The following is a 14,786-nucleotide window of genomic DNA, read 5'->3' on the forward strand; positions in this document are numbered from 1 at the left end:
AAAGAGAAAATCGGCTATTACCATAGTCTTTTTAGAGCTTCATCAGCCCTGTACAGGAATAGTCTGATGACTTATAAAAAGAACAGTTTTGTCCACATGCTGTGCAAGGCTGCTTGCAGCTAGGACACGTCAGCTCTACTGTGCTATTTCCACACAGGAAGCAGCCATCAGTGCAGCAGGTCTGATGCACCCCAAGCCCTCATGCACACTTAGTTTGGTGAAGGATTTCTCAAGCAGAAACACAGAGAAGCAAGAATTAAGTTACACCTTTGGCTCCCACGGCAGCAGCTTGTATGCACTGGGCTCCTGGGCACGATAGGGTCTGACAGAGGTTAACGGCTCCCCCCTCCAAGAGGTCATCCTCCATCACTGACAAACATTTTTGCAGGGTTCCCACTGCACCGAAGTTCGCAGATGCCTTAGGCACAAGACAAGGTGGCAAGGTTTGAGACGCGTGTCTTCCTGCATCATCAGCAGTTGTGGACACTAGAGAATCTGCAGTCAGAACTTCGCTCAAGGGGGGTTTGAGGACCACAAGAGACAGAAATGATGCCTGCTCATCTCCCTGTAGTTCTGCAGATGCAATCCAGCTAAGCATCAAGGGAAACTGATTTGTGCCACATGAATGAGCAAGTATGAAGTGAAGGCACTCCTGGAACTGATGTGCTAGAAAGAAGGTCCTTCTCCATTTTATTTATCTGCTACCCTGCTTTCACAGTAACTGTGACAAATAGATACTAGTCATTGACACAGAGAGTCCAGTGTTCAGAAGTATGCCCTTCCCTGAGGCCCCTGGAAGAATGCATGTCGTGTGTATTTGCATGAGAAATACAGCCAGCCCCACTGCTCGCACATTTGCCTGCAGATTTGCTCATTCAGCCATCAGTCCAAGGCTCAAACACTTGCAGTCCACCAACTACCCAAAATCTTCAAGAAACAGACTGAGGTGTTGTAGTGTACGGATGCTGGTGTAGCTGTTGGGAACAAAAGTGTGTGCCCTAAGCCCTGCAGAGCAGTGTCTAGGATCTGATGTTTAAAGGATTCCCTAGTGATTTCAGCAAGCTGGTAAGAAACATCCTAGAACAAGTCTTTTTTGAACTGTAGCAAATTTAACCTAAGAAAGCTCTTCCTTGCTGTCTTGTTTTCAGCTGAGAGAAAGTCAGGTCTCTGGGTAGGGTTTCCAGCCACCGGCAATGGTGGCTTCGTGTTCTGACACACAGGAATCCCTTCAACGTTAACTCCACAAGCAGCAGTAAACAGGGTGGGCAGCAAGGACATATATTGCCAACATTTTAGATAGGTCAATAGTTCTATCACATATGGCTTTTTATTCCAGCCCAAACAGCTTTTCCTTAGGCTGTTTCCCACAAACAGGTTCGTGTCACTGGGGTCTGCTGTAGTAGCCTGCTTTGGCTAGAATAAGACACCTTTGATTACAGAGGACTTTTGTAAATGGACTTCTCTAAGGACTGAGATCAGTCTTTAAAACATCACGCCTGGTCTCTCCTACAGAAAGTAAAGACCATAGGGCACTTTCTGTTGGCCAACCAGTGTCCTAGGACTGGATGAGGAATCCAGCTAAAAATCTTTAAAGATCCAAAACCATTATACGCGTGAGCAAAGTATTTTGTTACCTACACAGCCACAAGCCTTTAGCTAGAAACTTCTGTCTCTCAGGGGCTTTAAAGGTTTTTAGGCCTTTTTGTTGAGAAGAAAACAAGACCAGCACAGGAGAGAACACAAGGGTGGTAAGTCCAGGCAGGTCACAAAGATGAGAAATTAACTTCTTTTTTTTCCCCTCTCTTGGACCCACTCGTCTAGAGCAGCAAAGAGAATATCCACAGGCAAGAAATATACTTAATTTTCTGTAATGGCAGCAAAGATGCCAAAACTCAGGTGCAATTAGCCTACAGGTAAAGCTCAATGTTTTCAGTTTACCATCCCAGGTAAGGATGCTATTAATGATCATGCATTGTGCTGGTAAATCACAGAAACGATGCAATTGCCAGGGTCACAACAGCCAGCTACTTCCTCAGCGCTCTGGATAAACTTATTCTTTCAAAGAGGAACAAAAAGCTTTTTGAGCAGCAGAATATCTGAAGCCTGATTGCCTACAACTGTCTACCTATGTGGCTTCTCAGGTGTCCAGTAACTCATTTAAGTTCCCACCACAGCCACTGCAGAATTGAATAGCACCTTCCCACCCCATCTCCAACGACCGCAAGTTCCTTGTCTTTCTTCAATAAGTTACTCATGAATGACTGATCCTCAGTGACTTTTTAGTTAGCTCTTGCTCTTCCGGTAGAAAGCATCTCTTCTGCAGAGGCCAGTTTGGCCACTGGAGCATATTTGCTACCTGGATCCTGTGGGTTTCACTGGTAGGGGAGAGGCTTTCACATGCAGCTCCCATCAGGGGACAGGCCAGAATAGAAGCATTCAAGAAGCAGACCAGCAGGCTCTTTCTTGGATGCGGTTAGCTGCCTGATTGCTCTCTTGTAAGACTGGCCCTTGGGGGATAGTTGTGACATATGACTGCAGTGCAAACATGGCAGGTGTTCCCTAAACTGGGAGTTACGCAGGATCTAGTACAACTTTCACGTTGCAGGTAACGTATGAGCAGCACCAGGAGAAGAAACACTAATTTGATGACTTATGAGCCCTGAAAAGACCGGGCAAGAGGTGAAACAAAAGGCTCCCTTCCAGACCTGGAGACCAGTCACTGACCGGTGAACTGGCATTGGTCTTGGCAGTCGCGTCTATCGACTCCACTATCAGCTCTGCACCATGCAGCTTGAGACTTATGACGAACCACTTCACGTAACAGACACCCCCAGCACAGATGAAGGCCAAAAATTTCTTATACCATGTCTGCCAGGTGGTGAGAAATGCCAATACTTCATGCTGTAGCAGAGGCACAGCCCAGAGGAGGAAAACGGTTTCCAGATTTCACAGTTCAGTGATCCCCTAGACCTGCTGAGGAAGAACATCTCTGCTCTCTGCAAGGTTTGAGGAAAAGGAGAAAGACCTAGAATATCCCCTGCTAGTCCATCTGTGGAGGAGATCCCATCACAGCCCAGTTACAGCACACATCAGAAACACGGGATTCAAATATATGTCAAGATGCTTTTCCAAGGGAGGAATGTGCAGTTTCACTTGTTTACGGCAATGCTCCACACTCCTTTCCTACTCTACCAGCAGCTCAAAAGACTCTGAGACAGCATGAGGAAGCTGTTTCAGGATCAGCCTTTGTCACAGAAAAGGTGCTCTGAATAAATCATAGGGTTGTGAGTTAACTCTGGCCAACAGGATACCCCAGTATAATTAAACCCCCCATTTTACAGACTTAAATGGAGACACGCAGCATTGACCTGACCTGCCATGATCCCACAGGCAATGAATGACCAAGGCAGGAGCAGCGTCTCTCCCTAGCCTCCCAAGAAGGCACACGGATGAGCAGGAATAAAGAAGGGACAGTTGCTTTCTTGCTGCTCTGCATCGTCTTTTCGAAATCCCTCCTGTCTGCAGGCTCGCGATGCGCTCTTGGCACACAGGTCTGCCCTCCACATACACCATTGATCACAGAACCAGGCTTCACAGGACACTTGCCGCTTGTTTGTTTGCTAATGAATATTATTTTTAAAAAGTAAGAAGGGGGGTGGGGGAAGGGGGGGAGGAAGGACGAGGGAGCCCGGAGTGAAGGCAGCCGCTGTGCTCAGTCTCTATGGAAATAATCCACAATGCTAATACGTCCTAAAATGGTAATAAAGCCTGTGTTCTCTTATGTAATCCCATAGTAAGAAAGAGCTCTGTCGGCTTGCCTGACAAATGATATCTCTGTAACCTTGGAGGGGATTATTACTAAAAAACCCAGGGTGGAAAAACAAAGCAACACACACACACACACACAGAGGCGCACACAAATCCATCGGATGCAGCAAAAGGACAAACAGCTCCAGCTGGGCTCCTGTGCGTTGGCCACACGATATTATGTCTCTGCCACCAAACGGGGAAAGGACCTCCTGGCAAAGCAGCAGCCCTGCCCCGAGCTCTTCCTCTGCTCGCAACCCCCCCTCCCTCCCCAGGCATCTCAGCACCAGGAGAAGGCAGAGAGTAGGTTTCCCCCTCTTCTGTCCTCCTTCCCTCCCTCCCCCAAAATGAACATTCAAAGCCCCGGCAGCTGGCCAAATCCAGTTTGCCTGCGTCACCGATGCACGTGGATTCACATCTGTCCTGCCCAGCGGTGATGGAGCCAGGGCTACGTGCGTCCCTGAAGAGGATTCATGCCCCCAGATCCATCAAGTTGTGTGTCAGCGAGGGGGGAACGGCACTTTTTCTGGGCACAGCTGAGCAGCACTTTAAGGCTACGCAGTTTGCATTAGAGGTGTAGGGACACAGGAGGTTTGGAGGCAGGGGTATACTCTTTTTGGAGCTGTCTCTAAGTTTGGCTGGTGAACCATAAACCAAAGCCAGGCAGCTCTTTGCTCTTGTGCCTCAGGTGCAGAACAGAAATACGGCACCGTCAGATTAAAGCCAAGCTTCACGAGGCAAACCACAGTGTATGTCCACACAGGTAGCCCTGTCACCACCTCCCTTTACTCCTCTCTCAGCCCCCGCAGACTCTGCCCCTCTGCGAACAGGGAGAGGGATCCACCAGGCCGTCCTGGAAACCCATCAGAAGTTCGAGTCTAACACAGCAATTGCTTGAGCAAACACTCCTGTCCTCATGTGGACCAGCCAGCCCCAAGGTCCCTCCTCCAGGACATGGCAACCAGGCAGTCAGGAGGCTGACCCCAGAAGACAAGTCACATGTGATAATATGAGCACCAAGCTCTTATCTCCGTGCCAGCAAAGGATAGTGACTACACCAGTATCTCTTTCCCACAGATGAAAGCATGGGAACATTCAGCGGAATGCCAGAAAACTTTCTTGGGAACAAGAGATGACATCAGGCGGGTTTCCATGCCTGATTGAACATTCACCCTTTCACGATGGGCTGCATTTAAGAGACTTTTAATGTTTTCTCAGAGAGCAGGAGATAAATGAATAGGGCAACTCAAGCCAAAGAAGATTCCTGAAGGCAGGAGAAAGCCAATTCTGAAGAAAAAAAGTCAGTCCTAACACTTAAAAAGCTGTTATTATGACACTTACAAGACACGTTTAAGGGAGCACAGCCTTTACCAGTCAGTACGTGCAGGGAGCTCTAATTCACACTAGATGTATGCAATGTGGCTGCCTGGAAAATAAAGGGTTACAATCATTATTCACAGCAGTCACATTTTTTTAATTAATAACCTTGTAATTGGTATCGACTTAAACTAGCTGATGACAGTCTTATGATGAGCCATTCCCAGCCAAGCTTCCTACCCAATTGCCCTCGGGTCAGGAAAACTGTGAACTCCATTATCGGGCAGAAGCTTTCCGCCCCACACCAGTCGCCTTCCTGGGCCACAGAGGGGTCACCCCACACATGAGATGCAGCAGCCACCCACCTCCACAGCCTTCCTCCAGCCCTTGCTTGCCTGCACCATGGCTGCGCTGAGCCTCTACCATGCTGCAGGCTATCTTCCACAGGCCAGCATCTAAAACACCAGCACTTTCTGGCCAGGTGATTTCCTTAGGGGCAACTCTGATTAAAAAAGGTGATCCCACAGTCAGGGACACCAGAGGCCCTTCCCAATGCCACCCTGGTGAAGAAAGCAAGGGCTAATCCACCTCCAGGCGTTCATTTAGAGGAAGCAGAAGGAGCAAATCTTGCTCCTCTATTCAGACACAGGCTCAAGCAATGGAAGTTTTCCCCCCCTACGCTCTCCCAAAATCTACAAGATATGGTAATTTTGGACATCTCTGACGTAAAGGCAATACGCAGCTTGGACATGCCTCTCTGAAGCACAGGGAAAGGAAAAAGGGCAGCGCTGACAAAGGGCAGCGTTTTCTCCGCAGCAGCTCAAGCCACGGCCTCACCTAAGACAGGTCACAGCTAAAAAGAAAGCCCTGGAGCAACATTTCTGTCCTGAAGCTCATTTACAGCAAATTTCGGGAGAAGTTTACTTCCAAAAAGAAACGCACAAGTCACCTGGGTACAGAAGGCACCACAGCAGCCCCTCTCTAAGGCTCGCCCCAGCTGCGTCACCAGGCACACCGAGGGGATGGAGAGGCGAGGTTGTCATCAGGGCTGGGCTCAGGGCGTCCCCCAAAAATGCCCTTCTTCCCTCCCCACCCCCCCCACCCCGTCGGGACCCAAAAATGTCTCTTTTCTCCCCTAAGCCTCGACAGGGCGCCCACGGGGCTTCCTCCATCCCGGCACCCTCCGCAGGGCTTCCCCCCTCCACTACCAGGGAGCAGCATTAGAGGGCAGTGCGCTGCCTTCAAAGCGGGATGCGTGTCCCCCCCACACGCTCCCGGGACAGGGCCACGGGTACCCTCCCCCCGGGCAGGGTGTCGCCCTGGGCTGTCCCTCAGCATCGCCGCCGAAGAAGGGGGCCACCACTAGCCCCCGGGCCCAGGTTCCCCCCTGCGGTGGCCGCTGCGGCGAGCCCTGCCCGCCTCCCTCCACGCCTCGCAAGCAGCAACCGGGAAATTCTGCAGGGGCTGCGTTTTAATTAGAAAATGCCGGGTTTTAATTAAATAAATGTGAAGCCGAATAATGCAATCAGGAGAATTGCCTGTGCTCTTTTATTCTGCAATTCAATTTATTTTGTGCTGTCCCCACACTTTTAGTTTTCATATGCCAAAGACTTTTGCATTGATCACTCGGAGCTGCATTGCAGAATTTGCCGGGGACAAAGCTGGAAGCCCTGGCTGTTGCTAAAGGGCGGTTGGAACTTTTCACAGCTGGGGATGCATCGGAAGCAGCCTGTGTCTGCAGCAAAGGAACTGATTTTTCCAGATTTTTCAGTGCCAAAGTTTGCGCTGACCGTAAGTGGAGTTCAACAGCACTCCTGAAAATCAGGTGCAAAAGAAGAGGACAAAAAAAAAAAAAAATACACTGTCCCACCTATAACTAGGGAGAGCAAGCGAATAAGCATGCGCACACACACGTGCATGCAAGCGAACACACGAACTGACACTGTTCTTCGGTCTATCTTTGTTCTGCAACCCTGCAAACACTTAATTGATTTCCTGAGCACGCAATTGTTAATTTTAAGGTTCTAGAAAACAAAATTACAAAACAAAAACCAAGATTTTTGCTTTCAAAAGCCAGTTCTGGTTGCTAAGTGACTACGATATACTTCTCTATCACATCATTTGAAAAACCCACGCACAAAGAGCAAGAAAATTGCTAGGTTAGGACATCAGGAATGTGCCCTAGCCAAGATGATGAATTTTATATATGTATTTGTTCAAAAGTAGCGCTTAGAACCCCAGGGAGTCTTTGGTAATGTTAAGAGCAAAAGATGGTTCCATGGAGGTCTTAAACAAGCTAAAACGGGGCACAACAAGTTGGTGTAAGAAAGAGTAGCGCAGACTTGGAAAAAAGGCAGGGCAAGGAAGCAGCTGTATCAAGACTGAAAAGAAAACCCACCATGAACAGAAGTAACTGTAAATGGAGATATCTACGGACAGAACTGGTGACTGAGGCTGTAATAAACTGTGCTTGGATGGAGAGCTGGTGGGGGGGCTTGGGGAAAAGAACACAAAAATGTAAAAGCATGAATGAAGGGCTAAAGTAGGAAAGTTTTAAAACTAAGGACAGAAGTTTAAGAGAACAGGGGACACCAGAGGAGTATCCTGCAGCGAAAAAAAGCTCATAGTAAAGGTACAGACATAGTTATAGGTGAAAATCTGGAGGAAGAAGTATGAACCTTTGACAAGCTGCAGGCAAAGATGTAGTAAGAGCTGAACATATTAGTTGAAGTAGCATAATCAGTAATAGCTGCAAGACAGCAGGAACTAGTTCTGGTTACTGTAGCAATATATGCAAAAATGCTCAAACTGAGACAATATGATTCCTCTGTGCTTTATCAAGCATCGCTTAACGAAAAGTATGAAGCGACTTCCCTTCCCTAATAGCTCTGGAATTCTTAAAAAGGACTACTGATTTTTATTTCCTAAATACCGTTTTCCAGAATGCTTGTCCATAAGAATTATTGTCAGTGAATAAATTAATCAGCTGACTATGCCTGTGAATAGTCTGTCTGCTTGCTGATTCTTGGGAATGCTGGCATCACTGTCTGGTATAAAGACTGCATGTAGCTATAACAAACCCCGTTGTTTTGTAAATACCCTTTTATTCATGAAACGGTGCTATGCTTTCCCATAGGTCTCTCCTACATCCCCCTCAAACAGGAATTTCACATGCAGTGCCAAGCAGGGAACAAAGACAAGCAGCCACAGATACTTTGCCACGGACTTCAGGGTATCCACACACAGGGTATGTGCCTGGGAAATGGGTAGGGGGCTGGGGGCTGGCCCATCGGGACTCTAGCTACGTACAGACATGATGCCTGGGATCTTCTCCAAGCCAGAGGACCACAGCAGCACTGACACCTGGGACTCTGGTCCAAGCATAACTGCCCACTGAACATCTACCGCAGAGCAGCTCAGAAAAGACCAAGAGACTTTGCACGGATAATTCACAAGGAAAAATGACAAAACTTGATTGGTAATTAAATTAGAGAGGTGGACTTGCTTTTAAGCCAAAAAGCTATGATTACTGTCTATATATACAACACTTATGTCATTTATTGAGATCACACTGTGAGTTTGTGTGGGTGTACGTCAGTATTTTGTCACCCACACAGTTTTCAAACCTGCTGGTCAGAAAATTTAACAGAGCAGTAGACACCTCCAAGATTTAGGCTCCTGTAAGTTTTAGGACTTTGAGGGGATGAGTAAATTTGTGTTGTGACAAACTGTTGTAACAACTCAACAGACAGCTGCCTGGTTTTGCCTGCCAGGCAGTCAATCACCACACATAGATCCCAAAGCCAAGTACTTGCCAGACCAGTACCTCATCAAGCTAATAGGAAGGAGAGGAGAAAGTAAAGGATATTTCCAAAGGTCACCAGAGGTGTAGGAAGGAGCTGAGTGTTACCAGTTGGGGGGTGGAAAGCTTTGGTAGGGCACGGAGTGTCTGAAAATTGTGGACTCTCTGTAAATGTCGTGGTGCTTGATCCTGGGGATACCAGCGGAAGAAGATAGCATGGCAGGAGTGTTGGGGATGTAGGACAGGAACCTGCAGGCAGCCAAGTTCCCAAATGAGCTTTTATTTTTGTGTCAGCAGGTGAAAATACCATTTTCTTTAAAGGTCCATAAAAGAGGGGTAAGTACCAGGTAGGTAGAGATGCACATCAGCGTAAGCAAGCTGCTTCTAAGCATGCCCACACACTGTACAGTGATGTTAACTACGCACGTACATGCAGTACTGTCCTCATTCACCCGAATGTTGCCAGCAAGCGCAGAGAAATCAGAACAAGCCCACTTGCTTATCACATCCCTGTCTCATGCTCTTTCCCAGAGGTCGTGAAGTCTCTTGTCTCTACTTCCAAACTGAGCTGCTGAACATCAGGGGCTTATAAAGAGTGTTGAACAGCACATTACATCTGAATGATGTTTGATCATTATCTGTAGAGTTATCCAGAAGAACTGAGTACCTACAAGCAACCTCTGCAACATACATTGCCGTCTAGCAGATAAGTTACAGACCTACCAGGCCATCTGTGACCAGGGTTTTGATCTTCCCTGCGCCACAACCTCCCCCATATCCTCAAACACGTCACTTCGCCATGGCTATCCACACAAAAAACCATATCTGTATCCTCTCCCTCACTGCCAAGGAGGCACAGTAGTGGGGAGTTCAGGAGGAGGAATAATTTAAGGTTAACAGATGAACTGCTGTATGCTCTTTCAGTGTCGCTACTTTCCGGTCTTGAACTGAGAGATTTTATCTCTGTAATCATCTGGGTAAAAAAATGGCTCACACAGCCCTGCGGGTCCTTGGCCATCCTCTGCTGCTCCCATCTCGCAGCTCCTGTCCCCCTGCCCCAGTACCACAGGGCTCCCTGACAGCGATACCCGAGTGTCTCTGGCATGCCACGGGTTTGAGCGGTAACCGAACACGGCTCCTCAGAATAGACACACTCCCCCCACCGCTCCAGTCCCAGAGTCTTCGGTAACCCTACCCCACCAAGGCAGGGGCTGGAGGCAGGAAACCGCGCGGGCCAGCAAAACAGGAGATGCTCAAGACTCCAGGGATTAACTCTATCCACCAGGCGCAACTGCTGCCCGAGTCCTTCTCCTCACCCCATCCCCAACTCTTCATAACAGGTGGAGAAGGAGGGGGTGGCCACCACCCTCACAAGAATCTCTGCATGCATGCCTAAGGGCTGGATATAACCAGGTACAGCCAGAGGCATCCTCGCAGAGGGAGGAAGACGGCAAGCCAAATAAAGACATGGAATTCAGCACTCAAGTGGAGATAAAAATACATGGACTTCACCCCTGCCCTGAGCAGAAGGAAGGGCCGAGAGAGCTTGCCACCAAGCCCAACAAATTTCATCCTGCCCTTCCCAAAAGATTTCAAAAGACACAGCAAATACGGACTCAACTACAACATGCAACTCAGGACAAGCACGTGAGGAGCCCTTCAGCAGCCCTGGCAGGCACTGCTTGCACATGTTGCCTGATGTGCACTTGTGGGGTGGCTGGCATTGACCTGCTGCAGGTGTTCCTCTCGGGCCCCCGGCCAGCAGAGTCAACATTACTCCTGGGACATGGGTCCCAAAGGGAAAGACTGGTGCTACGCCACAGGTAAAGTGAAACTGGGTGTACGTGCCAGGTCCATGCGGGCTCGGGGGCTGGGTATCTGCACAGCACCCCGGGAGCCACTGCCCAGAGGGAAAAGCTGTCCAGGGCTCACAGACAGGGAGGAGATGAGGGCAGCCTGGGGCTGGCAGATGAACGTGATGAAGCCTGGGAGATGGCCAGGCTTCTCGGACAGGCACGGCTTGAAAAGGAGGAGCTACTATCTTCAACCATCCTGCACTGGACACTGGGCAAAGTCCCATGACCAAGAGACCGGCGAGTCTGCATGTAAACCCAAGGAGGAGCCAGGAGGGAAGCCGTAGGAGAAATGCAAGAGCAAGGGTAAGAGGTCCTGGTTGTGCACTGCTTGGAGTGGGAGGAACTGGGAGAGACACAGGGGAGGAATGAGTCTCAGAGAAAACTAAAAAGAAGCAACAGCCACTGGACAGAAAACACCGACTCCTTTTTTCTGCACCACTGAACTGAGTCACTTAGTCTTTTATGAGACTGATGATGTACTAGAAAAAGAAGAAACCCCCTCTCTGCCTGAGCAGATGAGGCGTTTCTAGTGCAGAGCACGCAGACAGGTCAGAGGGTTACCCTACGTGCACCTCTGGCAGCACAGCGCAGCACCGTGATGAGCAGGGCGCACGGCACGGCCAGGATGGTAGCACAGTGTGCAAGGCAGCAGGACTGCCAAGGTGATGAGACAGATCAGACTCGACCCTCTGGGGAGAGCTGGTGAAGGGGCCAGTTTGTTGGGCTGGACCCCTCAGTCCAGGAGCCTCGTGGCAATTCAGTCTCAGATCCAGGCTTTGGTGCTTCACCTTTCACGGGGAGCTCCGAGTATGGCACTGTGCCCCATCACAGTTCAGACCAGAATTCCGTGTTTCATCTGCTCTGCGAGAGACAGAGCTCACTGGTGGTTGCAGCCCTTTTGATCCAACTGCTCTGCATTACCATGGGACAGACCACTGATGCAGAAACCCAATGAGACCGTAAACAGGAAAAAAAGAAAAAAAAAAAAAAAAGAAAAAGCTATAAAGCTATAATGAAGTAACTCTAGATACAATTTGTGTGTGATGTACCAGACTCAGCAGTGCAATGGATCTGCTCCGCTACCCAGCGGCCGGTGCAGATCTAACATAATGGAAGGCACTTTCACATGTGTAACAGAGCAATCAAGAAATACGGGGTAACAGGAGAAGGACAAAGCCTACCAGTAAGCTGGAACAGCACAAACAAGGCGTTACTTGTGCAGTGCACCTCTGAGACACAGAGACATGCATCGTTTGGTGGAAGAAGGTACACGTTTAGGTAGGGCTATTCAGGAAAAAAAAAAAACCTTTGCTAACGTGGCAACATGGCAATAAATGCAATCAATAGATTGCTGGAGCAATCAAGTTGTCTAGAGAAACGGATATCTACAGATATCATGATCGATAATGCAGGATTCTTTAAATACCTCAAGAACAAGAAATTTTAGTGCCTAAACCAAGCACCTCGGTTTGCTGGCACTGCCTGACTTTGGAGAAACACAGCCCTTTTCACAGACAGGTTTACTGGAAGCAGGATTATGTCTACATTTCACCAGCCGCTCTCCACAGGCTGCTTCCCTCCCCCTCCCCAGACGGCTTCAAAGCTTCACCAATCTTCTGGTTTAGAGGTGCCAAACTGGATCGGGCAGACCCAGCGCGCTCTGCAGCTACTGAGAGCCAGACACTGACATGCTGACAGGGGCAGCAGCTGTGTCACCTGTACGCAAGTTTTTAGCAAAATGAATGCAATGTGAATCACACACTCAGGGATGCGGTATCTATGTTGACTGCTTTTACATAAAATGTGCTTTAATTCAGCTCCTTCCTATATTCTTCTGCCCTGGAACCACCAACAACTTTACCAGAAGTCTCTGAAGCTGAGGAGCTGTCAGGAGGCTGTAGCAGCTGAGCGTGAGACAACAGGGCTCTTCACGCTTCAGCAATACATTGGAGGCAGTTAAGAGTTGCCGTATTCACACATTTGCTAGATATTATTGCTCAGTGATTAAGGAGTTAACTACGCCAGCAGTTACATTTTTGGGTTTAGGTCACCCCTCTCTGGACTAACTGGGCTGCTCGCCCCTCTGAGAGCAACCACTGCAAACGCCTTTGGCAACTCATTGCAGAAAACCTGCTGCAAACTCAGGACACCCACCCCCCCATCCTCGAGCATCCAGCTCTGTCTCTGAGGTGTGCTTGAGAGGAAGGGGAAAAAACTAAGAGAAGCTGAGAGTTGTCACTGTTGCTGAAATTCTGCGAGCCTGGCAGCAGCTAGGGTGATAAGGATGGCAGCAGCACCAGGAGAGAGGAGATCAGGTAATGGCCTAATGGGAGGCAAAGAACTAAGACGACAGCTGATCTGAGAGGGGATAAAGAGGGGCAAAACAGAGCACAAAGGAGAATATAGTAACAGATCTTGCCTGGAAATATCATCTGCACAGGCGATGGTAAACCCAGAAGGAGACAAAAAGAATGTGTCCTGGAAAAGGTGTGCAGAAGCGCTGCATTTGGTAAAGGTGTTTCTCCGAATAAAATAATTTCCACCTTCAGACCACAGAATAATCACCCAGCTTCAGCAACAAACCGGGGCAGCAACCCAGCTGCAAGGACTGATGACGAGAAACAGATGACATGCACAAATCAACACATACATATATACATGCACACAAAAGTATGGAGGAAATTCCATAGTAATTTACGGTTGCATATCTTAAGGCTGCTTCAAAACACTCTCCAAGGCAGACAAAGAAAGCTTCACCCTCCTGTGTCTACCCTGTGACACGTAGGCAAGCGGGGCGGGTAGGGGGGTCTGACACTACAAAGTGTCAGGCTCTGGCCATTTTGCTGGAGGCAGGATGCCCAATGATCTCACATAAAGGAGCACAAGACCCTGTTTCTACCCAAAGAAGGGACAGTCATACCCCTTTCTTGGGAGTGAGATATTGATAACCTTTGTGAAAAGCAAACCGCCTGAGGATACGACTCCAAGACGCTGAAGTGCAAGAAAGAGGCCCCCCATAAAGGGACAGCAGTAGAGGGCAAAGAGCTCTTAACATCAAAACGTGCAAGGCTGCATGTTGGACTACTCAGCTTCCTATTTCAGTGCCTCAGGCTCAGTAGCCCAGCTGCTTAGGGGAGTCCGGTGCTCCTTACCTCCCCCCAGATTAGTACCTTCACTGCGGGGTTACCATCAGCTCTTCTGTAGCTGTTGCCCCAGCTTACACACACACATTTGGGACCTGGCATGTGAGCTCAGTCCTCGCTAGAAGCCCAGGTTGAAACCCAAGTGCAGGTTCCACTTCTGCAGATAAGCGCTACCTACTCAGTGGTTTGGGCAAGGGGTCCTCCTGGTCCTGCCCCTAACTCTACTGAGATGACACCCCTGTGCCTTACCTACACACTCCCAAAATGTCCATCATCCCCTACAAGCCCATCTTCCCCACACCAGCCTTTAAAAAACACATTTTGCCATGCTGTCCCCTGCATCAACACTTTGCTTCTGAAGCAGCAGGCAAAGGAAGCTGATGGGAAATCATTCACTTCCTCCACCACCACCTTACCATGTGTCGGGGCCAGGGACTGGCTGGATCCCCAGCCTATGGCCAGGAGGACCTTGAGTTCAGAGATTTGCACTCCATCCTGCCACTATAAGATGACCTTGCGCAAGCCAGGTTTTCAACAGGATTTCAGGCCAGGAAAAATTCAAAGTCCTCAAGCGATATATCAGAAAGATGAAAGATCATATCCTTCATCCTCAGCGTTTACAAAAATGTGTAGCAGACCCAGCAGCAACTTCCCGCTGAGAGACTGACTGATGACCTGCAACGAGGACAAAGGCACCTGAGAAATCACCCAGAGCACGAGCCACAGCATGCAGCCATCTCTCAACTGCTGGTGATCCAGGAAAATCATCATTTGCGGTAAGTAAGCTCCACTTAAATAAACTTCCCTGTACGATGGGAAATCTCCATAGCAGGATCCTAGCAGCTACTGATTTACACAAGT

At 48.9% G+C, this 14,786-nt stretch overlaps 1 protein-coding gene across 4 annotated transcripts in view; it reads right to left on the reverse strand.

Moving 5' to 3' along the window:
* The window catches only part of IGSF11 (immunoglobulin superfamily member 11), a 110,006-nt gene that overhangs the window by 41,276 nt on the left and 53,944 nt on the right, over positions 1 to 14,786 (reverse strand). Inside the window, exon 2 of one of the 4 annotated variants that reach the window (XM_063351468.1) lies at positions 5,149 to 5,233. The exons of the other annotated variants lie outside the window; for them this stretch is intronic. The gene's annotated coding sequence lies outside the window, so the exon portion shown is untranslated. The remainder of the gene's footprint in view (positions 1 to 5,148; positions 5,234 to 14,786) is intronic. 4 annotated transcript variants of the gene reach the window in all.

Source organism: Chroicocephalus ridibundus, chromosome 1, assembly GCF_963924245.1.
Source record: "Chroicocephalus ridibundus chromosome 1, bChrRid1.1, whole genome shotgun sequence".
NCBI classification, from domain to species: domain Eukaryota; kingdom Metazoa; phylum Chordata; class Aves; order Charadriiformes; family Laridae; genus Chroicocephalus; species Chroicocephalus ridibundus.